General features: G+C 34.2%; 1 protein-coding gene across 2 annotated transcripts in view; it reads left to right on the top strand.

Moving 5' to 3' along the window:
• ERC2 (ELKS/RAB6-interacting/CAST family member 2) overlaps positions 1-25,714 on the top strand; it is a 519,869-nt gene that overhangs the window by 436,346 nt on the left and 57,809 nt on the right. Inside the window, exon 2 of one of the 2 annotated variants that reach the window (XR_007708665.1) lies at positions 25,176-25,366. The exons of the other annotated variant lie outside the window; for it this stretch is intronic. The gene's annotated coding sequence lies outside the window, so the exon portion shown is untranslated. The remainder of the gene's footprint in view (positions 1-25,175; positions 25,367-25,714) is intronic. 2 annotated transcript variants of the gene reach the window in all.

Below are 25,714 nucleotides of genomic sequence, written 5' to 3'. Positions count from 1 at the left end.
TATGTATTACTTCATGTTATTATATTATTGTTAGTTCCTGTACATCATTTCATATGGCCTATATATTATTTTGTTATTAATATTGCTTGCCTTTATTTAATTTAGTTAAAGTGGTGAGCAGGTTAGAAGAAAATAAAATAAATGGAAAGGAGGGTCTCTGCCAGGATAGGTCAAATTTTAGGTCTTCTAATTGTGATCCTTGTCACTATAGAAAACAACCAAAGAAACAAAACTGCCAACCACTCTATAATTCTGTGAAGACATTGCAGTCTATTAGGTTAACGGTGTAAATGTTTATTTAAAGAATATTAAAAAAAAAAGTCATTGGCCCAGCATGATAAAAAATCAAGGCTAGATTAATTTAAATACTGTATTCAGCCCTGAAGCACAGGTCATAAGAAGTTTATGTGAAGAATGCAAAGCCTTTGTCTCAGGCACTTGTACTGTAGAGCTTACTAGCTGCAGGATCAAGCCTGTACAGAGTTTTGCCTAGATTTTGTCATATACACGAGTTGGGAGTGCTTCAAAAGCATTAACATTTGCACTTCTGTTGGGATTAAGTGTTGCGTGTGCCAAATTCTCTTCCTGTTTTCAGCATTTTTCCTAACTTCATTTGGCAGTTGTAAGATATATAGAATACATTGTGTAGCTGTCTCTACTCAGAGGAGATGAAATTAGGAGAAAGGAGTAGTTGGTTCTAATACTCTAATGTTTGCATTGTAGCTGATCTGATTAAGTTCAGTGTAAAACTACTGGTACTTGCTCTTCAGAAGAGGGTAAGTTTGACACAGTGTCTGTTGGGAAAGCATCCAGCTAAAGGTCAGGAAGGGAACAAAATAAAATATTCTCTTTTCCCTGGAGGTCTGCTGAAGTGGACTCAATTTTAGAGTATTTTAGGGCATCTTAGAGCACTTAGACCGGTGTCTTTCCTGAGCATAGAAAACCCAGCTACACTTGTATTTGCTCTTAAAAATGAAAATTTGTATATCTCCATCCAAGTTGCGCATGCGCTCTGTGTTGCACATGCTCTACTGGAAAGTGCAGTATCCTGTCATGTTGTAGGTAATTTCACCAATTGGAGTACTAACCGTGGTTAGTTACGCTGTTATGTATATGTATATATACACTGTTATGTATATGTATATATATGCAGTGATGTTGAATGGAGAAGTAGAAGGATGTGTGCCTTGTAGTAGTTGGGAAATACAGACATGGTGCCATTTCAGTTCCTTCTAAAGGGAATGTAAACTGTTTTTCTGTAACAAGTAATAATTGGCTATGAAGACCTTACATGTTATAGATTATTTTTTCCCATAGTCCCTTTTGGTCGAGCATTTGGAAAACTGAGTGCTACAAATATGTATTCTTTCAAATCCTCTCTTAAAACATAAATTGAAGATGACTATCTACCCCTTTTACGCTCTACCCCCAAGGAGTGATTTATTTATGGGAAAACAAACATGTCAGTGTTCCACTGTGTACTGGATCACCACTTCATGTTTTATGTGCCTCAATTGTTGTGCTTTCAGATTGTAAGTCCCAAGGGGCAGGGACCATGTCTTCTTTTGTTTGTACAGCACTGAGCCTACTGTCAGCACCCTATAAATAAGAAGTAATTGTAGTACTACGTACCCATGTATTTTGAAAGCTTGGGTCTGCTCCTGTTGAAATGCAAGGAAAAAATTTCCCTTTTACTTCAGAGACACAGGATACGCACTGTATTAGCTGGCTGAATTTGATTTACATTGCAGTTTCTCCATGTGTGTGTGTGTGTGTATGTGTCTGTGTGCGGAAAAGACTAAAAGCTGTAATACATCCTTTACAATCAGGGTGCTTTATAATATGAAGCTGTATTTTGATTGTTAAATGAATACATTGGAGGTGTTTTGAATTAACAATGCTGTTTCAAAAGATGATAACCAGTTTTCCAAAGCTAACAACTTAGCTTATTAATGTGATAGTAAAATAAGAAATGAAACTGCTACCAACTGTGGAAAGTTGTAATTAGAATGGAAAATTCCATCATTCTACTCAATAGACACAAAGGTTTTTCTGAGTGCAACGAGTGCAGAGAATACCAGAACAAGAATAGGAAACCTGTTTTGAGCTACTATGCAATCTGAAAGGCACACCGTTTTTTTTTTAAATATATGTGAAACATACTTTAATGCTGAGACCTAGTGTGTTAAGGTTCTGCCTGAAGTGAAGTTTTACGGCCAATTTATAAGGTCTTGCAAACAGGAGTTTACAGTGGAAACAGTGACTCTTACCTTAATTGTGGCAATGTCAATAGCATTGCTGTAATGAGGATCTGGCTACATTCCATCTGTTGACCACACCAATGTTTTTTTGTGCATCATAAAAGAAGTGTTTCCCCTCCATATTTGATTTTCCACATGTCAATCCCTCCTACGCACTCCAGCCCTTTCAGTTTATTGGAATCCCAACACGTGAGCTGTGTAAGTGATGGAGATGTGTGTTTGCTCACATGGTGGAGACATCCTAGCCCATGCAGACCTTGTGGCACGCTTTTTCAGATGCAGTGACTTGCCTTTGCCACTTCCCCACTGCCAGCTAAGTCACACGGGGTACATACAGTTGATTAACCAGTCAGTTGCATGTGGCACATGAGTTTATAGAACTGGAGAGAGGAAGCAGCACCATGCTGTAAATGTATGAGGTCTTGCAGCAGGAGAGCATGAGATGAGGCCAAAAGAATGAATTTCGTGTTTAGCACATGAGACTTGGCAGATCTGCTTACTGGCATGTGTCAGGGGAAAGCTTGTACTTGCATTTGTGTAAGGAAGAAGTCATGCATTTAAAAAATATTACCAAAAACAAACTGCATAATTTTAAATGAATGCTGAGCAATTTTAAGTCTAAGTCACCTTATTGTTTTTTTAATCAAGGCAAGAATTGAATAAATGCACCTACCAAGGTAGGAATAAAGTTGGAATAAAACATCTCTTAAATGAAATACAAATAAAATATCTTTTTATATGAAGCAAATGCTGCCCAGATGTGCATGCAGAGTTTCACAGAAGTACATATAGCTGCCCTTGTTGTTCAAAGGTATGTCTATTACTAGAACATTTAATGGGTGATCTAATCTTTTCCAATTTCAAAGGCTTTTCTACCTCCATCAAGGTGAGATGCTGTGAACATTGAAGCCATTCAACACGATGATCCTACCACTTTTAAACTCACACTTTGTCAATGTTTGGGACCTTATGCCTCTTATGCCAGGAAAAGAGAAAATTTACAGTGAAGTGTCTTTGATACAGACCTAAATAACTGTGTTATAATATACACAGCTAGTTGTGGTTTTTGTTTGTTTGTTTGTTTCTGTTTATTTGTTTCCTGAGCAAAGAAGAAATAAAGGAAAAATGTGGTATTTTCTTGATGTCCTACTTGGGTTTTGGTAGCATTCAGCCCCATAGCTATCCAGGTCACAATAGCAGAGTTTCTCTAGCTGTGCTCTACTTTCTCCTTCATGTCAGTTCTGTGATGTTTTTGCTGCTCCTTTGTCACGTGTGGGAACCCCTCTACTCAAAGCACCGCCCACTGAAACATCCTTTCTTCTTTTCTAGCGTGTACATGTTCACATAATAGCACATGCTTGTATTTTGGAGATTGTTCTGATGCTCTCATAGGTCTAATAAGTCTTCTGAACTAGCAATTTTGGTAATATGTTGCCTAAGCCCCTTCTATTAACTTGTGTAGTAGGTTTTCATAGGAAGTTGAACTTTAGGAAACTTAATGCTGATGTGCCTGAGGATATGTGATTCAGTTGTGTTACGCACATGAAGGCTATATGCATGCCAGTTTTGGCCCTGAGTATCTGACAAAGTTAGTATCAAATGTATTATGAATATTTTTTATGAATGCTTTTAACCTAATGAGATTTCTAAATATTAGTCCTTAGATCTTTGGGAATTCATTGTGCATCAAAGTGCTGCTGTAGTTTTGTTCTCAAGGAACATTCCTTATTTTTATCTTGTTATGTACCAGCTTGCTTTCTGTAGAGTATCTGCTGTTAATGCAGGAGAAAAAATACGGTCCCAGATTTTATGATGAAGCTGGTCAGTAAACTTTGTCTTTTAGGTGCTCAGAAATGTATGTGGTAAATTGGAATATTTTAGGCCTGTCTCATTTTGGATTTGACATCTTTAATACGAGATTGGCTCTCTGACATTTAGGCGCAATATTCCAGGACATAGTGTCATTCCCTCCTTGGCTGCATCAGGAAGTCCAACCTTTACTGCTAGTATAATCCACTTGTTCCTCCAATAACTTCACACTTTCTCTCATGCTCCCTTCAGGTGTGGAGAAACTCAGTATCCAAATCTATAAATTCACCACTGTGTCACCTTTTAAATCACTAATAATGGTCTTCAAAAGCTTTTAAAACTGCTGTCTGACAAAAGAGGTGCAAATGATGAGCTAAGCTTATAAATACTAATTCAAATCAGGACTGTATTTGCCTTTTGACTTTATTTGTTGTGTTGTTGGTTTTGTTATTGTTTGTTTGTTTTAATATTTATTGTTAATATTTATTTTATCTTAACAGGTGAAAATTACGTTTAAAAAAAAAAGGTATTTATGCAGTGAATAGCATGATGGAACTTAAGCCCTCAAATGGATAATTGTAACAGTGCAATTATAATGGAACTCAATAACTATGAATGTTATAAGCAATGTGATTTTAATTTTTCACTTTAAGTAAAAAAACAGATTACATCACATGTCAGGAAATGTTTGTATCCTTACGGAACTTTATCGAAAGCAATTCTGTAAAAACAGCATTTCTTGGGCATTCTTGCATAGGTCTGTTTGGGGGACCAGGGAGGGTTTGCCCTGCTATTTGATATGATTGTGACATGCTTTGGAGAGCTAGGAAAGCTGGATGGTCACTCTTAACAGCCATTGCATCTTCTCGCTCTGAACTGGGTGTTTTTCCGCTTTTTCTTCCAGTTACCATTAATTTTGACTGCTCGGGGGAAATAAAGTCTTAATCTGAACACCTCTTCCAGAAGCCATTACTATCTGATATACTTCACTTCCTGTCTGTAGGTGAAGAAATGGCATGATTTCTGAAAGTGTGAATTGCTAGGATTGATAGGTAGCTTTGCTGTTAAGATTTTCTGTCTCTGAAAGATAATTTCTTTGTTTTTCTTGTTCACATTAAGATCTGTTGTTTGCATGTTGTAAGCACACTAAATGTTTGGTCACGGCAGAAGATAAAGCAATCTTTATTTAACAAAACCTTAAGAAGAGCTAAGCTAAGCCAAAGCTTAGCTTTTGTACAAATTTTTGAAATATCAGAGGAATACTATAATCATAAGTGTCATTATTAGACAGACCGTGGTAAAAAATCCCTCTCAGCAGGGGTAGCTGCTCAGTTAAAAATGTGGACCTAAGAAAACACTATTGAAACAAAAGGCCAAACTTGGTTAGTTGGGATCCACTAGTCAACTAACCTTCTTCGGCTTTGTTGCATGCACTGCAACTGCAAACGGTAATCATAGCAGAGCAATGTAAACATGCAGTTTACATTACTGGGCTTGGTATTGAGTCCTGGAAACTTTTCCTCTCCTCTAGTACCATCTCATGAAGTATTTGATGTGGGAAAAGCTTCAGGAATTTAAGAGTGGAAAAGAGTTTTTTATGTTTTAATTTGTTACTGTGAATGTCTCATAACTGATGATAATGGCTCTGACAGTTTAGGGAGCTAATCAGGCATGGCAGAGTGCAAGTGATTGAGAAGGTCAGTGCATGAGTGTTCCACAGATCTCACCTGATCATTTGCTTTGTGATTGCTGTTGCTTTGCCTTTCACCTTCTACTTAAAAAGAAAAAAAGTTAAAAAAAATTTATTCCAAGCAGATGATCAAAAACAAAATGTGAAAAAGATATAAAGACATCCATCTAATGTGCATCATATGGATTTATAAGACGTTTCATGTGTTTAGGGAGAATTAAAAAGCATAAATATTGTTGTGTATAGTCTAGTAGCTCTCAATTTCATTGTTTTGAGCATGCAGCATGGTACTCTGTAACAAACTGGCTTCTTATCATTACAAACCTCAGTGAAATGTTTTTGTTTGCTTCTTAAAGGTCTTAAGCATAGAAGTTCAAAGTTGGCTTATTTATTTATTTATTTTCCTTGATGTAGATGATAAATATTCAAAGAATCACAGACTTGAAAGATGGTTATTTTGTTCATAGATAAAGGTGTTTGGAGCCTTTGAGGACAGGGTTGATATATCTGTTGGAATAACAATAAACAAGTTTTGTTTTATTAAAGCCAAAATATTTTTCAAATGTTGGTAATTAAATTGAGTCTATAAAGAAGCTAGGATATTAATATCAAAGGTGAATATTTCCATACTAGGAGATGCCAGCTTGCAAGATTCATAATTAGGAATGTGATTAAAACTATTGTAGCTATACCTTTAACCTACAGCTTTAATCTTGTACTGTCATAATGCCAATGACTTCTATTTTACTGTGCAGTAAAATACAGTCTTCAGTACACTATAAGTATTGCTGTAGTTGAGTATTAATTTATTAATAGATGATCCGTTTTCAGCAGGCAAATATTTTAAACATTTAATATTTTCTAGTATTTCATCACATCATTCAAACATTCATACTCCTCCCTCCTTCCCTCCTTCCCCCCTGCCCCTTTCTTTCTCTCTTAAGTTGTTTCTTCTTGTGTTTATCCTGGTCATCTGAAATACAGCAGCTGGAAATTAGGGAGTAAGTCAGGATTTTCTTTTACTTGAAATAATTCTTGAAGGTTCCCTTTTGTCTAATTTTGTCCACTCGTGATTTAAAACAAAAGACAAAACAGATCATTATTTTTGTATTTCTTCTGTCTCTTTTGTCTCCTTCTGTCTCTTATTTTTGTCTCTTCTTAAGCTTATAGGTCAAAAAGCAGAGAACAGAAACATGTTGGTAGTTCTGAGCTATGTAATCTAGAAGATTCTATTTTTTATCATTTGCTTTGTCAGTTTTTATGACTTCAAGATTCTAATATTTTTTGGCCCATACCTGCATATGGATACATTTTTTAAAACATGTTTTTGCTTCCATCTTTAATTTTTTGGTATGTCATATGATGTCACATACCAACATATATGATGGTATGTGATGAGCTGAAAAATTAGGCAAGAACATTCAGAGCAAAATAGTTACAGTATGCTGGGAGGTAAAGTTCAGGAGAAAGTAGATATGGAAAATAAATATCTGGATCTTGGAATGAGTCATGGCATCCATTTAGGATGACTGGAAACTAGTGATGAAACTAATTATAGCATATATTTTGCAGAAAATAAATAAATCACAAGACAGGTGAGAAATTTGTAACAAGGAAGACAAACATCAAAAAATTGTGGTGGATTCTCTGTTATTCTGAATCCTTAGCTTAAGATGCTGTGTGTGTTCCAGATAAACCAAAAATTCTGGATCTGTTGAAGGTATCATTTGAGGATTCATTATGGACAATGTCATAGAGGGACTTTGGCTTTTTCAGTTGTTTTCTCCTGGCTTTATCCATGATGGAAGCTATACAAAGCAAAGGATCTGGAAATGTGTTAAGAATTTCACATAAAGTAAGGAAGATTTAACTTTCTCACCACTTGTACATTGGTCTCCAAAATCAAGGCTTTCCTCTGGAAGCTCATGCACAAATACTCAGTATTTATTTTTGATACCCCTTTTCATACCGCTTTTTTTTTTTTCTAAATGATTTAATTCAGAATAAGCATGCAATCTGTAAAGATTTGGAAACACTGCATTTAAATAATTGCTTCGGTCCCTTGAAGATATAAACCTAAGAAAACAGACCATGTGTGTGATATAGGAGAAAAAGCAAAGGGGTCAGACAAAGAATAATTGATTAGTTGCAGCTCAATAATGGGAGATATATAAAGCAATGTCTCAGATACCATCTTCACAAAAGGAAAGGAAGGAGAAGCCCAACACCCATGTTTTGATCTGATCTCAGATACCTGGCATATAAGAGAAGCTGTATGCACTGGCATTGCAGTGGGGAAAGTGAATTGCAGCCTTCTTTTCTCCAAGTAGGCCTCTTTACCAATTTTGTGGCATAATTTCTATCTCAGAGTTAAAAAATAGTTGAATACATTTGTAGTCACTAGGTGATTACTTTGCCTAATGAAAGAGCTTTCACGCTGTAATACTTCATTTGGTCTTTACTAGTGCTAAAGAGGCAATTATCACTCTTACTATTTTCCAGCTTGACAGTCAAGGGGGTCTAAAATGCTTTTTCTGTCTGATAATGTGCTTAACTAGCTTTCAATGGAGTTGCATATCATGGTTCACTGCCCCTTCGGTTTTTTCAGGACCTAAAGTGACTGGCTTAGTGACTAGCAGTAATGTATCAGTGCAGATCATCAGCCTTTTAGTCTGATCTTGTTTGATTTTATGGGTCTCCTAAAAACTTTGTTTCCACATACCTAGCAGCTTAACAGACAGGCATATGATTTCAAGCTGCTAAACTTCAAGGACTTTTAGAAGGGGCAGGAATGCATGGTAGAGGAAAAAAGGGTGGAATTAATGCTGAGAAAGAATTTGACTCTGGTTTATACTCTGTTGCCTTTCATTTTTAGACATCTCCACTGAACAGTACATTTCTGTGTCTTTGTAGTACAAAAAATGGATTGACTAAATTGTAATATATAAAATGTTTTCAGATGTATACAGTTCTCGTGTTCGTTGAAGAGGAAAAGAGAAAGTTCTTTACAATTCTAAACATAACTTAATATCTACAGTTATGGAATTCTTGAAGTTATTATTATTTACAAGTAACTTTTGTAGAAATAAAGATGCACCTTTGAAGTATTTAAATAATACAGAATTTTAGTAGGACAAGGTATCCTGGATTTTGTTGGGGTTTCAGACTCTATTCCGACCTTAAAATGTAAATGAATAGATTAAAATGAATAATTACCTTTGAAATAGGAAAAAAACAAAAAACAAAACAATTTTTGTCATTTCACTTTATGCATTGAGGTTAAAAAAAAAAAAGCACAAATATCTTATGCCTATATAAAAAATGGAATTCTGATGTAAAAAATAATGGACTAAAGGGAAAATGTATGCTAGCAAGGTGGTCCTCCATTCACCATCATCGTTGCGAACCAACAATTTTATGTGAGGCGTTAATTTAATAAGGTAGCATTTTCACAGCATTCCCATAGAAGGTAAATACAGTATCTTAACAAAACAATGGTCATTTGCAAGATCCTAGGGAAGATGAAGTGTTTGCATTCTTATGAATGGTTCTTGCCCTAAAAAATTCAGGCAATGAACTTGCTGAGTTCAACATACATTGCAGACAACCATTTTGTCAGCAAATAAATATGATTTTAAAATACTTATATTTTACTTTTGTCCAAAACTGACAAAGACTTTTATATTTCAAATGGCTGTGACTGCTGTTATTTATTCTACTTACTTGTTTTTTTCTCCTGTTATAGTAAGCATTCACATTCAATAAACTAACTAATAGCAGGTGACCTTTATTTTAATTTTAGACAGGATTCACCTGAATCAAATTATTGGTGGAATGCGTGCAGAAGAAAACAAGATACTCTAGCAGAGATCTATCTGGTATTAACTAGGAATCTCAGGGTCTCACTTCTATATGCCTAAGAGCTTTATATATTTATGGAGTGTAGGTAGGATTGTTTCCTTTTGTTTATTTATTTATTTTACAGTTAGACATGGTATTACTGGTATAAGCAGGCATTTCCTATCTGCAGAATAGGAATTACTGCTAATACAGTTAATAGAAGAAAAAAACTAAAGGGAAATGCTTTAAGGGCTCTCATGGTACACCGTAGAATTAAATGCATGGCAGCCCATAGACTCAAAATCTTACAGTTTGTGTGTGATGTCACTTGTCAATTATTTGCCTGTGGTAGCAATACTGATAGTGATATCACACCTATGAAAACTGGAATTCATCCAGCTATGTTTGAAGGTGTGATCTCCAATCCATCAATGTCAGTTGAAATTCAACCATTACCATCACTTCAAATTATAAAAGCAAGCTTTACCTTCACTGTTGAAGCATGAGTGTTCGAGAAGCCCATTCTTTCTAGTTTATGTTCTATGTTCCTCTGATAGGCCTTTAATTGCAACTTTAATCATAGTTAGTATCTGGTGTTAATTAATGTTAATAACCTACACTCTTCTAATAAATTTAAAGTTCACAAAATAACTTGTAAGTAGGAAATATTTAATTTCTATTTTGAGAAGCTGAACTATAGAGATGTTACAACCTGTTCACAAATTATTTTGTATTTATTTATATTGACCTGTTTTGTGACAAATTACAATCCTAGCTTCATTTTGAGTTATTTACATATCCTATTTACTAGTTTCTGGATAGGCTTATTTGTATAATGTATTACGATTTGCATTGTGATTTGAGAACTGAAGCAGTTGGTAGGCTAAGGAAAGATTTTATAAGCTGTGAATAAAGTCTACAGAACAGCCAGACTGAATGTATAGTCAGTGAATGCACAGATACAGTAATATTTTACAAACATTTAAATGTAAAATATGTTTATCAGTTTTATTTAATTATTAAAATAACTTTAAATATATTTAATCAGATCTAAATAGCAGCATTCCCTCTGGCAGTAATATAGCTTTAAAAATTTTTAAACTTTTTTTTCCTTCTATTAAATATAACATGTATACAAGAATATTTTATTCCCATCATGCTAGAGATTTTTGGTGGTCCTTAGAAGAACCCCCCTGAATTATACCAATATATGAATATTTATATCAACATATCAAATATATAGCAATAGTAATAGATCAATATGTCAGTATATCAATATCATTATATCAATGTCAAAAATTATAAGCATACTATTTTTGACAGAAATAACTTTTTCAGTAATAAATTAACTTCCTCTGATGTTTGTTTTTCTTTTTTAATACTTTTTTTTTCAGCTGTCTTGAATAATTATCAACAAAGAACTTCTGCATCTTTTTATTTTATAATTCCAGCACTTCAAAATTCTCTTTCTGGCTCTGGTAACAAAGTGAAACAAATTAAATAGGTCATTACAATGAAACAGTAATATAGATTTATCTATCTGCATTATATATTCCCTGTTTACAGACCTGCATAGTATCCTTTCTCATTTTAAAGATTGTCTGACCTTTCATTTAGTTGATAATTCTATGAAATGATTTAGGACGCTTGCCAAGCAAGGTATCTGTCTCAAGACTTTGCACAAATGCTTCCATGTGCTTGCAGAAAAGGCAGAGGATAGAGGTTAAAAAAATAAACAGTATGAAGTGGAAACGTCTTTGAAAAGGTTTACTGTTTCCTTTGCTTGAAGAGGTGTTCTGCATTTTAGCAGTTGGATAGCACTTTTTGTGGATGTACTTTTTGTTGTCCGAATAAATGTTTGTTCAAATTTGTTTAATTTATTGGCTTTTAGAAGAATCCCACTTTGTGTTAGACCATTACGTTTTAGCAACTAGGATTTCCTCTGCATGATCAGGTCTGGGACTAAGGACTTAAATTTTCAATTTGGGACTGCTTCTCTTGTGCTAGGTCCAGAGCTACAGCTGAGAGGTTGTCTCTCCCGTTTCTTCTGTGTCATCTGCCATCGCAGAGGGGATTTTCCCAAAAAGTTGATTTGAGGGCAGTGATGGAATCCAGAGGCTCATGAAGATCCTTGAGACCGGAGGAAAAGTGTTTGAGAATAAATCTCAATAGGAAAAAAAAAAAAGGTAAAGCAGCTGCAGGAGTAAGGTAGAGCTGAGGTAGCTGTGCAGACAGGTGAGAAATAATGGTTGGTGGTTCAGGAGACAAGGAAGAAGACTGGGACTGCTAACTTGTGAAGGAGTGGGTTTGGAGGGCACAGTGCAGGTCGGAGTAAAGGGATGAGAATGATTGAATACAGAAGCTGGAGGGGAAATTGGAGCTGGCTGAGGAAAATCCCTAGAGGTAGTAACTGAGGAGAGTCCAGAATTCTGAAAGTGTGGAAACTTTTATTTTTTTGCTTGTTCAAACTTGTAAGCTGGTAATATTGCTATACCATAAAAGTTTTATGCGTGTGTGCTATTCACATATTAAGGAGATTGTACACAAATAGACAAATTTTTGGAAAGCCATTGTGTAAATTTAAAAAAAAATAATAATTGTCGATGCGTGTGTATGCTTTAATCATATTAAGCAGTTAGCATTAAACTAGGTGACAGAAAGAAGGATCAGCTTCTCTATATCTTTTTAATCAATGAAGTATTTGGTTGTTTCTTGCTCCCAGGAGATTTGCAAAGTGACAAAACCTGTAATGTGATTTCAGTATTTTATCTTCAGTATGTATACCTGCATACATATCAATCATCTTGTCATTTTTTAATAATTATTTTGTAACAAGTTCCACTATTCTGATAAAACAGAATTTCCTTGAGTGGGCTACGTAGCCCAACAGCTACTACAGGGCCTAAATATGTCAACATTGGCAGGTAGTTCTGTGATTATTACTTTTTTTTTTGGTCATCTACAAGATAAAAGCTTGAACTCAAAAAAGGTAAAGTAAAGTAAGCTTATAGAGACAACTGCATGCTTTTAAGAGAAAAATGTAACAAAGAATATATCAAAAATGAGGATGATGTGATTAATTAAATATGATATATGATGCACATCATACTCCATATGATAGTTTTCTGTTTAGGATTTCTGTGTAGGATCTCATAAAGGTCCACGTAGCTCTATGAGAATGTAAGTTATATAGAATATTTTAATGTTGGAATAGAGTGTTGTTAGAATATTTGACTTGTTTTGTACAGTTTTTTGAGCCAATACAACTATTTAATTGACCTAATTCAGGAATTTAGACATAAATATATAGCATTTATTTTCCAAGAAGGCAAATTCTGTTCATCAGCAGTGTGTACAAAATAATAGCTGTCAGACTCCCGTGGTGGGTTTTTTATTTGACAGGGTCTAGTTAGTAAAGTAGAATTTAGAGTAAAGTTGAAATTGCATGAAATTCAAGCATTTCATTTTGTGAGCATGGTACTCAAGTGAAGTCAGAAATCTATAGTAACTGGGAAATATAGCTTGGGTTTCTGGAAAGGTGGTTCTGAAAACTGATGCTGATGTATTTACACTTGATTTGGGAAATTTTCTGTCAACTTTTTGTGTTTTTTATTTTTTTTCATGTCATTAGTGCAGCATTACATACTAAAAAGTATATATTTATAATACATTGCAACCTACTTTGTAACAAATCTTGGAAGTATGTGTAGTTCTGTTCTCTACATAGAACCTTCATTTTAGGAAGATTATTAATGAAAGTCCCATTCCCAAGATTGTCGTACCAACAGAGAAAATCTTAAATTGTTTTCCTCTTCAAATTACTGTTGACACAGGCTATGGAGCACCTACTATTAAGATGAGGTTGTACTCTTAATCTGAATGATGATGTAAATCTTTCTAAATTTTCAGTTGTTAAAGGCTGCAGTTATTCTCGCCATTATATTTCTTTGCAAAGTTCTACACACAGATACAATGCTTCATAAGTGATAACTGACAGTTCACTGTGTCTACTACAACCTAGAAATATTCTTAAGGGCATTCAACGAGTGTGATAAAATCATTAATGCTGAGTTTGGATTTTCTAGGAAGAAGAACATAAAGGTATGTTTAGGTATTTAAACATAAAGGTATGTTTAAATAAATTACACTTTTAGTGAAAGAATGATGAATAATCTAATACCACCTAAAAAAGCTTCAAAGTCAGTCTGTCAGGTTCTTTCTGGCAATGAAGTTCTTGCATTATCTTTTTAATGTTGAAATCAGTTCAAGTCAGTGAAATTTTTTTAATGAACTTTGGGGCACATCTTCAAAGAAACCTGCTGTTGAACCTGCGGAAAGGCCAATGCCTTTGAACTGTGGAAAAGAAGTTTATCCTAGATTAGCTTGATCTTTTAGTTTACTCTGCCTTCAAATCTAGTAACAAAGCTTTAAGGATAACCCTAAACTGCTGCAGTGACAACCTTAAATTGATGCGTTGCTATGGATAAATTCATTACTTCCCTCTAGGATTGGCATTCTACATTTGGAAGGATGGCAAAGATGTTTATTTTGTATTGCGAAAGTGAATATTTTGGGTCTCATGGAGCACTATGTTTTCCTTAGTTTTGTTACTACCTTATAAATTGAAAATTTAACTTGATTTTTGTTTTCATTCTCTCTCAAATATTTCAATGTATTTCCATCCAGTTCAGTCTTTCATCACCCGAATGTGGAACAATGTGTCTTCAAATGTGAAAGAAATAATAAAATGTGGAACAAATTATGAAGTGATGGAGAAGAGAAACACATAACTGAATGGAAACAAACACATTAATGCATAGGCTCTGATGCACATAAGTCTGTTTTGAAGGACACTTCATTTTTAGTTTGATCTTCTGCTTTCAAATTTTACTGTAATATGATATAACATTTGCTTTGGTGAGTACTTGAGGAACTTTTGGTGTAAACAGTATTCTTTTCCATAGAAATTCCTTTGGATTTCAGATTTTGTACTCTTTCCAGGTTACAATAAGAAAAACATGGAAGAGATTTTTAATAGAAAAACAACACTCAGTGGTTTGCAGCTGGCAATCACAATGCCTATACTACTTCTTTTATTTTGTAAAGCGTAACAGGTCAATTCAGTATCAGAGCTGAATGTGTTCTTTCTCTGGTCAAAATGAAAATACAGGACTACCAAAAAAATGAAGAGACCACTATTTTTTTCCTTTCAGTCATTCCATTAAATGTATTTTTAATAGCCATTTCCTTTTGTGGAATCAAGTAGAACAAGAATGGTTATCACTCACCTAGCCAAGGAAAATATGCCTCACGTCTAGAAATATTGACTTCTGTAACTGTCATTATTTGATGCCCACTTTGACTATACATTAATATTCAATAACACTATGTTAAAAGCGCAGTAAAACAGAGAAAATCTCTAGATCTTCTAGTAAAACTATCAAGTTTATACGTGATATAAACTATCTTCACAATCAGATAAAAAATGTATTTATAAAACTGGATTTTTGAAGAAGGAAGGGTAGAAGAAAAGAATATAAAATGTGGCTGAAAGAATTGAGAGTAATTGAAAATTGAAATTGTATGGTCATCCAGCATTTAACAATTAAATGATGCTGTATTTTTCAGTATTGCATTTTATTTTTGAGATGCAATCCTTGCCCTGTCAATGTTTATGGGAATTTGACCACTGAATTAAATAGCACTGTTTTATCCTTCATCTATGAGAAGTATTTTCTGCTCCTTCTTCTTTTTCAAATTTTTCATGCTATATACTGTATAGTTGAAATCAAGTACCACACAAAAAGTTAGCTGATCTAATAGGCTGATTCCAGCAGAGCAGACGTTTTGAATCTGGACTTTCTTAGTTACTGAGGGTATAGGATTTTGAATGCTTTTATCCTTTTATTGGTGAATGCACTAAAGTACATGCAGACAGAGAATGTTAAAGCAGCAGTCAGATAAACTTGTTAAAGCAGTGGGAGTTTTTCCTTTCTTTCTACGTGACTTTATCATCACAGTGGAGTTAAAAGGCAATTAGCCCTTCAGCTCTTTTCTGGCCAGTTTATTGGCAATTTACACACAACTGTTGAATAGACAGTGCCATATTAAAAATTCCAATGAAGCTGGCTTGGGGATAACAGACTCTAAATTTTAGGTTAATGTAGGTTTCCTTTAGAGGAACTATTGCCAAAAAGCTCAAGTACAATTATCTAAATACAGTACCTATGCTGCATGCACTCATAGTTGATGGAAAATTGTAGTAGTCTTGCTACATGCTGTGTTACATTTCCAGGGAAATATTTTTATAAAGAGTGTTTGATGAAAAAGTTTATTCCGTTGGTAATAACAGGCTACCCACTGTGTTACTTAAGGCAATGAATGTGGTGAGTAGAACTAGACATTTTCATCATAACAACAATTATACTTGATTTGCATTTCTGTAATTTTCATCTGAGGTCATTAAAACACTTTACAAATGTGGATTGCTTATTTCTTTCAGTACGTGAGAAAGTGGGACAGAGATTATTATGTCAAAGTTTTGACCTAAATTAGTCCAAACTTTGAATTCCATTTTTCCTAAAGAATTGTAAAGGTAATTTTTTTTTCTCATTTCAGATTCAATAGTAAATCAAACACCTATTTTGCAGTACTTACAGCCCAAATTATTGAGATTCTAATTGTTGACTGATTCTAATTTAACCATTTTTCATCACCAAGAAGAATGAAGTAAAGACACAAAACACATAAGCTCACTACTGGAAAATATATTGGAGTTTTAATGGTATTTCAGTTTTAATCTGCTCTTGCCAAAGGAAAAAAAAAAATTTAATAGACTTGAGTATGGGTATTATTCGGCCTTAATGATGCATACATTGCTTCTACAAAGAAACACATTTAATTAAGTTTTGTAGCTGATTTTAATTTACTGATGATAGAACAGAAAATGAGAAATCCATTGAGGTCTGTGTGATTGAAAACCAGATGGTATAAACAAAGAGTAGAACTGATATTTTTAACCTGCCCATATGCATTGCTTAAACTCCTCCAAGTTGTGTCACCTAACTGTGAAATCAATAAAAAGGCTCCTTATAATTACAGCTGAGCTTTGGACCAGATCCATTTCAAAACAGGGAGAAAAGCTGGTAGGTTTAAAAAATCAAAAGCCCTGTTTTCATTATTTGTAGATTACTTAGCCACTCCAGAGAGGGCATTCAGATTTTGTTCAGAGAATAATTGGTGAACTTATGCTCCAATGTGATTTAATAAACAAAATAAAAGGCTTCCATTAACTCAGGTATACAAGCTAGCAGCTTTTTCATTCAATGTACTACACTATAATTGGAAGTGATCATCAGTAACCACAGTTTTATTTTAAATGGTATTTAAAATAGTACTTCACCTGTGACTGATAAGAGCTCAGACTTTGCTTCTGATCCTGATGGGTCGTCATTAAACTTGTCTATAACTTTTGTCTGGGAGTCCACCAAATTTATGTTGAAAGTCAACAGAATGGCTTCATTAAATGGGCATTACAATGTGAATCAAAACTCCGGAAGTTGGGAAGTTACAGGTTTAAAGTAGCTGGTATCATTTTCATCTTGTTGCACTTTTGGGCACATTTTACAGTGTTCTTCACTTACACAGCCAATTACTACATTTTCTGTAACACCTCATGGCTGTTCAGAGCTTACTATCTTTTATATAAATATATTAATGAGTTGCATAGTGAATTTGACAATTGACTGTGGAGAGACAAGTGCTAATGTTATTGGTCAACTTAGCCCTATCCATTAACTTGCTGCGGTTTTCTTATGTGCTAACAAATTGTGTAGACCAAGATACAGATATTGTGCATACCTCTGGTGTTTTTTGTGTTTTTGTTTTTTTTTTTCTTCCATTTCAGTTGTGACCTGTCTCAACTGTATAGAACATTTGCAGTACCTTAAAACAATGAAAATACTGCTGCTATTGTAGTAAGTCATCAGGGACAAAAACAGTGCTGAAGTACTGAGAGTGGTTCTGAGTTTTAGGTAGTAGTACTAGTACTCTGCGCTAGGCAAAAGTCACTTTTTAACATCTAAAAAATGAGGAAAATTGAATGTATGATCTTATTTTATAGAGATGTGTCAAAGATAACTTGTGGAAGTCTATACAACTATTTTAAAAATGGAAAGGAATATAAAAAACTAAGAACTTTACACAAGTAAGCCAAATGCTTTAGAGCAAATGACCAAGACATCTGAGACAAGCAAAGGCTTTTGAAACTGTGCCCAATGTCTGTGCACCATCTTTTCCTACACAGATAATAATGTTCTTTTATATCACAGAGATGCAGAAAGCAGTTTGTTAGTGTTCTAGAGATATCTAGATGTGGTGATGAGCAGCACAGAGAAGCCCAGGAAGCAATTAGTAAATGTAGTTTCAGGTAGATGGTTAGAAAGGCAGCATTTTAAAAACATTGGCATTATTGAAAGGCAGCTTCACTCTGTAAGAAACCTTTAGCCTGTGAACAGAATGACACTGAGATCCTAGAGTAAAATATAATGTGTGATCATTAGTTAGAAATAACCATAAATTTATAGACACCAGGGGGCAGAATTAAGGTTGCAAGGACAGCTATAAACCTGGCATTTTCAACCATCTAAAGGGCTATTTATGTTGCAAACTCAGACTTTTAAATGTAAATGGTATAGAATTTGTTACAAATAATGATCTGAGTTTGTGGAAACAAAAGCTTTTAAATACACTTGGAACAGAATTGCAATTGCTCATGTATTCAAAATGTGAATTTAACTAAAAGCTAATTTTAATTTGTTTCAGCTGATGTCCAGGACACTGTTGTTTGTGGATAAATTATTCCAGCTTTCTAAGGGAAAAACATCAAACAAATCCTATCTTAAAAGTTAGACCTCTTTTTGTTATTTTCTGGAGTGCAGAAAATACTGCAGATAACTGCAGCTTTTATTTCCAACCTGACCTTCCATGTTCTGAAACTAATTTGCCATACTGCTTCTCAAAGTCTGCTCAAGGACTTCCTTTAGCAGAATAATGTGGTTCTTATTAAGTACATCCTATAAGACCCAGGAGGATTGCATGCAAAGGAAATAAGATGGAGACACAAATGAATTTCCATCCTCCAGTCAGATACATGATATTGATGACCAGGATGTATATGAAGGATATTTTGTAAAGAAGACAAAGAAAAAGAATTAAAGCAAATGTTTGACAAATTGCCTGTCTTCATATGCAAAGATGACAAGTGGTCTATACAACTAACTAGAAGAGATGTAGGCATCAAGCCAAATAGTTATATAGTCAACAAGTCTCTTTGAATCACATGCTCATATGTAACCTCTATTTTAAATAAGGCCTCACTTTAAATGACATCATCATGAATGACTAAAAGCCATGAGGTTTTACATGAAAAACGATAGTTCCTCTTTACTCCAAATGTTGTTTTTCACTGGTATTAATTTTATATTTTTACCAGAATACCAAAATATTCTGTTAAAGTGGAACTTCTTTAGTAGATAATTTGTCAATTTTTAACAAAATGCACCAAATATAATTGTGAAAATAGCAACTTTCATTCAAAATCTGCTTCTTCCTCTAGTTAAAGTCTTTCAAAGTAACAAAACATTTTCACATTAGGATAACTTGATAGAAAAATGCATTGAAGTAACTCAAATGTAGTACAACCCCTGTAACTTCTTATGTTTTGATTCTAGTGTGTCTTGCCCAATGTAGCTAAATATAGATTTCAAAGGTTTTACTGTGCACTTGGCTGATGAGAAAGACCTACACTGTACATGTGACACAGTACAAGTGTAAACAAGTGAATGGAGTCAGGAACTATCACTTTTTTGTTTTATTCTTCAAAAACATGCACAATTTGGATGATCAAGATTCTAGTATGATTTTCCTCTTAATCTGTTATAAACCATGAAATCTGATATTTTCACCATGACTAATCCATGAAATTTGTCAACTTTGTCCATGATTTACACAAGCTCTATTTATAAAGAGAACTTGTTTGAGTCCTAAGGCATGGCATATTATTTCCCAGCATGCTTTTAGTGTCTTTTTACTAATAAGTGTAAACAAAATGTGCACATTGATTACATTATTTCAAGATCAGGAAGTAAAACATGAGGAACATGAAAGAGTATATTTCCCATAGCAATGTATATGAGTCTTAAGACATTAAGAAGAAACTAACCTATCATATCAGAGTTGGTAAGGATGGTTGTGATCATAAAGTTTACCTAAAATAATTGGATAACTTGTCTGTAGATCAAAAGCATATGTGATACTTGTATGTCTTTATGTTGTAGGCTTTAGAATTAATTGCTGTCAGCATAAAACAGACCAGACAAAAATAGATTCGCATCAATTCTTTGTAATTGGGATGGGGGTGGGGAGGGGGAATGGCTTGAATGACAGTGAGGATAATTCTATTTTGTAATTGAGGGAGAGGAAATGGCTATACAACAGTCACACACTGAAGTGCAATTTACTATATATGGGAAAGAATAAGGATACTTTATGTAAATGTAATAATATGCAAGTAATACCTTCAAAAGGAAAGGAAAAAATTCTCTTGTGTACAGAGTTAGTCTCCTCCAGCTGTCGTCTCTCAGTTTGTGGGGGGAAGACTTTTGGGGAAAGGCCAAAACACAGATATTCACAAAGCATCCAATTTTTAGTTCAGCATAATGTCTTAATCATCTTTTACAGAGCTGCTCTGCTCTGTACCAAACATGCTATAAATGTGCAATACATCCGTACATGTAAATAAGTCACACTCCCTGTGGTGATGAAAACAAGATGATTACATATTTCAATAACTATACAATACTGCAGGTAATAGAAAAACAGCATTGTCCTGTTGTTTTTCAGTTGAACAGGGGACTAGAGCTACAATTTCTGAATGCTGTGGCTATCTCTACATCATTTCAAATTCCTCATTATACAGTTTTATGGAAGATCTCCAGAAATCATACATATTAACAGCACAGATGGCCAACTTGTGACATGATCCATAGACTGAAGCTAGCAAGAACTTTACCTGGTCTGTAATCTGGTCTCTTTCCAGAATAAATGATCATAAATCTATTCACATGTCCATTGAATTATCGAAATACAGACATCATCCGTCATGTTCCTTCACTCAGTCATGTGATGGGAAATGCCTGTTTTGTGATCACATAGGTGAACTTCTGGTCATGTGCTGAGGAAGGGCTCAGGAAATAATCTTCAGGTGTCTCCTGCAGGTGTCACGATGTTCTTATTTGGTTGCTCAGGTCATGGAATGGGAAGTCTATGCTTTTGCGCTTCTTGTTGGCCTGCCTCCTTAATCATAATAGCTTATGTTCTCAAAGGTGTCACAAACTCTTAAACTAATTTCTGAATGAAAAGAGCCAACTGGATAAATAATGAGATTTAACCAAATGTCTGTGAGTTTCCAGAAAAAATAAAACCATCCCGTATGAAAAAGTGAATTCAAAACAGCTACTTATCATGATACATATTGCAATTAATCTGAGTATCAAATAGAAATAGCAGTTGGGGAGGTTAAAAGAAGTGGGGGGGGGGAAGGAGAGATCTGGGAAGTAGTGTGAGTGGAAAATAGATGCTTAGAAGAAACATGATTTCATAAAATTCCATTAAATGTAGAAACTAAAATTATCTATTAATCCTTTATTTTTATTAAGTGTACCTTATCTTGATATCTCAGTGTCTCTTTACAAATGCAACTGGGCCCTTCAGAACCTTAAACTTTCTCTAATAGTACTGCCATATTACAGAACTTATGAATAAGCAGTAGGGTTACACTACTGGGGTTACACTTAGTAGGGTTACGACATATAATTAACAGATCAATCAGTAGCAATTACTGAACAGTAACAGTACTGTTCGATAGTACAGTTCAGTAACAGTACTGATATAGATATCTCAGATATTCGGGGTAATATTTTTATGTATATTTAGCCTAATATGTACAGAATTGTTCAGGACAGAATTGAAAAAAGTAAAAGCTGTTAAAAAAAATGTGTAAAAAAAAAAGTGTAAAGATGTGTAAAAGATGTAAAAGTCCAAAAGTTTTTGGCTTTATTCACTTGCTGAATCCTTAAGCAAATACTCTTGTGTTTTCTACATTTAGACTCTTAAAAATTATTGCCTTTATGTTATAAAGGATTCTGTTTTACATGACTAACATGGCACGTTCATATGAGACAAAATGCTCTTCAGTGTAAATTGGGGCTACAGGATTTACCTAAATGATTGTTGAGTTCGAAAGTTCTATAGCAAGGCCTTTATTTAATGCGTACATTTATCAGCTAAAATCTCAATCGCTTGTATTATGTCACTCATGGCTGGAAAGAATAGCATCCTGCTGTTTGTGAAGCTGATCTGCTGCTGTTTAGCCACTTGTAGGATTCCGTCCCAATTCCTCTCATCCACTCTGTTTCAGTAGCACCTTATTTGGACTCTCACACATTATTCTGTTGCTCTGTTTGGGATGCTCTGTGAGCTGAATTAGAATTTTAATATTCCATTCAAAACATAAGGAATCTTTTTGTTAAATGAGAGTATAAGGAATACTCTTCTCCGCTCCCTAGGATAAAATTTCTACACATGCACTGTATTGTTTTCTTTCAAACTATTGTCCAGAAGTTGGGGCACTATTGCAATATATTGGTTTACTTTATATAAATCAGATCCAATTTGAGGTTTAATGTTGCAATAAGGCCTGCTACCATCTTAAATTGTTTCTTTCCTGTTCCTCATTCAGAGTTCAGCATTTCTTGTTTCCATTATGTCAAAGGTTTACTGATATCTTTTTGAGCTGCTTGTGTAAGTCAGGCCTAATTAAAGCAGAGAACCTGAAGGACTCCAAAAATGGTGTTAGAAATGACACCAGAACACAAAGTGCACTGTAGATATTTTTCCGTTACTTTCAAGAAGTCAGCTAAGATTTGTATAGCCTTTGATATTTTGCCAGTAGCTATTTTTTGATATCCACATAAAGAGAGATATAGAGAAAAAAATTTAAAACTTGAATGGTATATCTATATATACATTGTCTGTCACTTTACTTCACAGCAAAGCCTATTAACTTCAGTGGAATTACTTGTGTCTAAGATAGCAATTGAATAAACAGAGTAGCAGAATGTGATCCTTTTTAAGGTAGAACACATAGGCATATACTTGCTTTAAGAATTGTTCTTTAGTGAATGGGATTTGATTTACTGAAAAAAGTGGTTGAAAAAAAATGGTTGAATTATTTACCCTATGAAAATAAAGAAGTTCCTTGTCTGAAATGTAATATTGCATTAGTCTCCTGTAAAATAAAAAAAATAAAAATGGTGCAGTATATGTAGCTTACCTGAGTGTATGAAGAGAATGAAGGCATTATCCAGGTGAAATACATTTCAATAATTTCATATAGTGTTTTTCACTTGTACCAAATTTCCAGCACTGGAAAATTTGGAACAGTTTTTAGAACATGTACCATGTTTGTTTTAGCTGTGGCTTTCTGCAGTCCAGATTTCCCTTAGTGTGCTGGATTATCATCATCAGGAGCTACTGGTATCAGGACCTGATGAGAAACACCATCTCTTGAAATGCCATCTCTTGAATGGGGTTAGGAAAGCAAGCAGAAATTGGAAAATACGAGGGTTGCAGCAGTTTGATAAACTACAAACAAGTTTTACAGCTAGCAGTGGGACAGAGAAGATGATAAAGAAAAAGGGGGAAAGAAAAAGAGTTCTAAAAGTGAAGATGAAATGGGAGAGAAGTAAAGAAATGTAGGAGGAAGCAAAGGAAACCATATTGAAGAAAACGAGTGGGACAAAGGAAAAAGTAATCCATGGACTCTTAGCTTGCTTGTTTTTGGCATTTAATGTGTGTATGATTTGTTCACAAAAGTGTTAACATTTGTAATGATCAAAAGATATAAGAAGGATAAGAGTTTTTAGCAGGGGGGGTTATTTTATGTAATACAAAATGAAAAGATTTGTAAGTGGTCCATCTAGGCAATATTAGCTTGAAGACTTTCGTGGTTCTGCTGCTTCTTTTCTGTTTGTACTTTAAAATTAATTGAAAGCCTCATTGTTTTGTTTAAACTGTGAAAACTTCCAAGGTCAATGAGTGAGGTAATTGACCTGCCTGTTGTAGGACAAAAATATGTATGTTAAATTGCATAATTAGTTTTAATTACATAATTATGGTGTTTAATGTGTGGGGGTCAAAGTTTACTATTACATTTAGAAGTCATGGCAAGAAACACCAAAATAAGCAACACAGTTTAATTCTGCATTTCTTTAGGATTTTAGAAAAGGGGCCCACTGTGATCTATCCTTGACCTTGGGTATATGATAATTATAGCAAATAATATATTGCTGTTATACTTTTTTGAATCATAGAGACACCTTTGTAAATGACTAAGTGACTACCAAAGACTTCATTTAAGTTTAAAGTACACGAAAGTTAATCAACAGTGGGAACTCAACTGACAGCAATTTAATCTGATTGGGTAAGGTAATTACACGATTACCAGGAGTGTTTATGTATTCACAAGGATATTTTTATTGGGGGAAAAAAAAAAAAAAGCTAATTTCTTTCTTATTGAGAAGAGAAAAAAACAAATTTATTGTCTTGAAATAGCTTCTTTTCAAATTTTAGGAACAAAATGAACTCGTAATTATTTGCAAATTTGCACTGGTTTTTCTAAACCTATTTCTAAACTAGAAATAATACCATCAGTTAACCTGTTTTGTTTAAGAAGCTTATTGCTGGCACATTAATTATATGAAAGCCTGAAGATGTCATGATGCTTGTAATTTGTGATCTGTTTTACTATGTGTGGACGCTTGCTTAAATACAGGTTGATTTCACCAAAGTTAAACTTAAGTGTCCATTTTACTAGTAGATATTTTTGGGCATGATGGCATTATTTGCTTTTCTGTGATAGCGAGAAAAAAAAAAAAAAGCTATGTACAAGACAGTGTTCATAAGTGCTAGAAGAAAATTTTCACTCCAGGTACTCTGAATGGTCATCTAGAAAATTCTCTTTCAATCTAATGACAATACAGGGAGTGTTAGAAGATTGAATCTTTGTTAACAAACATTAACATCTGTGAATACCAACCTGAAGTGCACTATAGATTAGAGTCCCACTTGACTAATAAACTATGACTTGCTCCAAAGCCTGTTTAAGTAGTGGGCCAGGCTTGGCCTTTGCACTTTGTGTGGTTGTGTTAGACACAAAAAAAAAAGAAACTAAAACTTACAAGAATAACTTAATATCTCATGGGAAACTGTTAAACACATTCTGCTAGTGGAAATGGGTTGTAATTTTCTTAAGGTTGACTTCTAAGGAATTAAAAAGTTAATGAACTAAATGTTAAATAAGAAATATATTATTTTTTGTTAATGAGCTACATCATTGTAGGATGAAGTTATGATACATTTTGTGTTATGAAAATAATTTGTTTTCCCTTTTACTATTTTTCCCTAATTAAGTTCTTTAGAAAATATTACAATTTTGAATTGTTTTTCTAAACCAGATGATCCAGTCACTGTTGGAGGCACATAGCCACGGCAAAATCTCATGCTGTACATTGATCACCTGTCCAACCTTTGCCTAGAGTGTGATCCCCAGTTCCTTCAAGAGATCCATCTTTACCTGTCTATAAAGAAGAAGAGGAGGAGGGAGACATCTGGGATATTCAAGTATCAAAGTTTAACACCAGAGCAGGTTGAATCTCCATTTATATTCTCTATATATGTTGCTAGTGTTGACTTTGGCTGAAGTTTTTTTTTAGTAATTATATAGTATACTCTGAAGTGTTACCAGCATTAAAACATTTTTGTTTAAACTCCTCACTTACAGAAATTATACATGAATTTTTCTTAGTTCTGTGGTGTGAAGCTGAATCCAAAGTCATTCTACTCTTAGCAAGTTAGCTAATACTGAGCATGTGTGGCAGTCTGTACCTGTCTCTTGAACATATGCTTACCACAAAGACCAAAATGGCTTGGTCAAAACTGTTCAGTGTACTGTAGTTGTACCATTCTGCATTTAGCACGAACAATTATATTCGGG

This window comes from Cygnus atratus, chromosome 10 (assembly GCF_013377495.2).
Source record: "Cygnus atratus isolate AKBS03 ecotype Queensland, Australia chromosome 10, CAtr_DNAZoo_HiC_assembly, whole genome shotgun sequence".
Lineage (NCBI taxonomy): Eukaryota > Metazoa > Chordata > Aves > Anseriformes > Anatidae > Cygnus > Cygnus atratus.
Note: the sequence above shows the minus strand (reverse complement) of the source record. Positions and strands in the feature narration are given on the sequence as shown.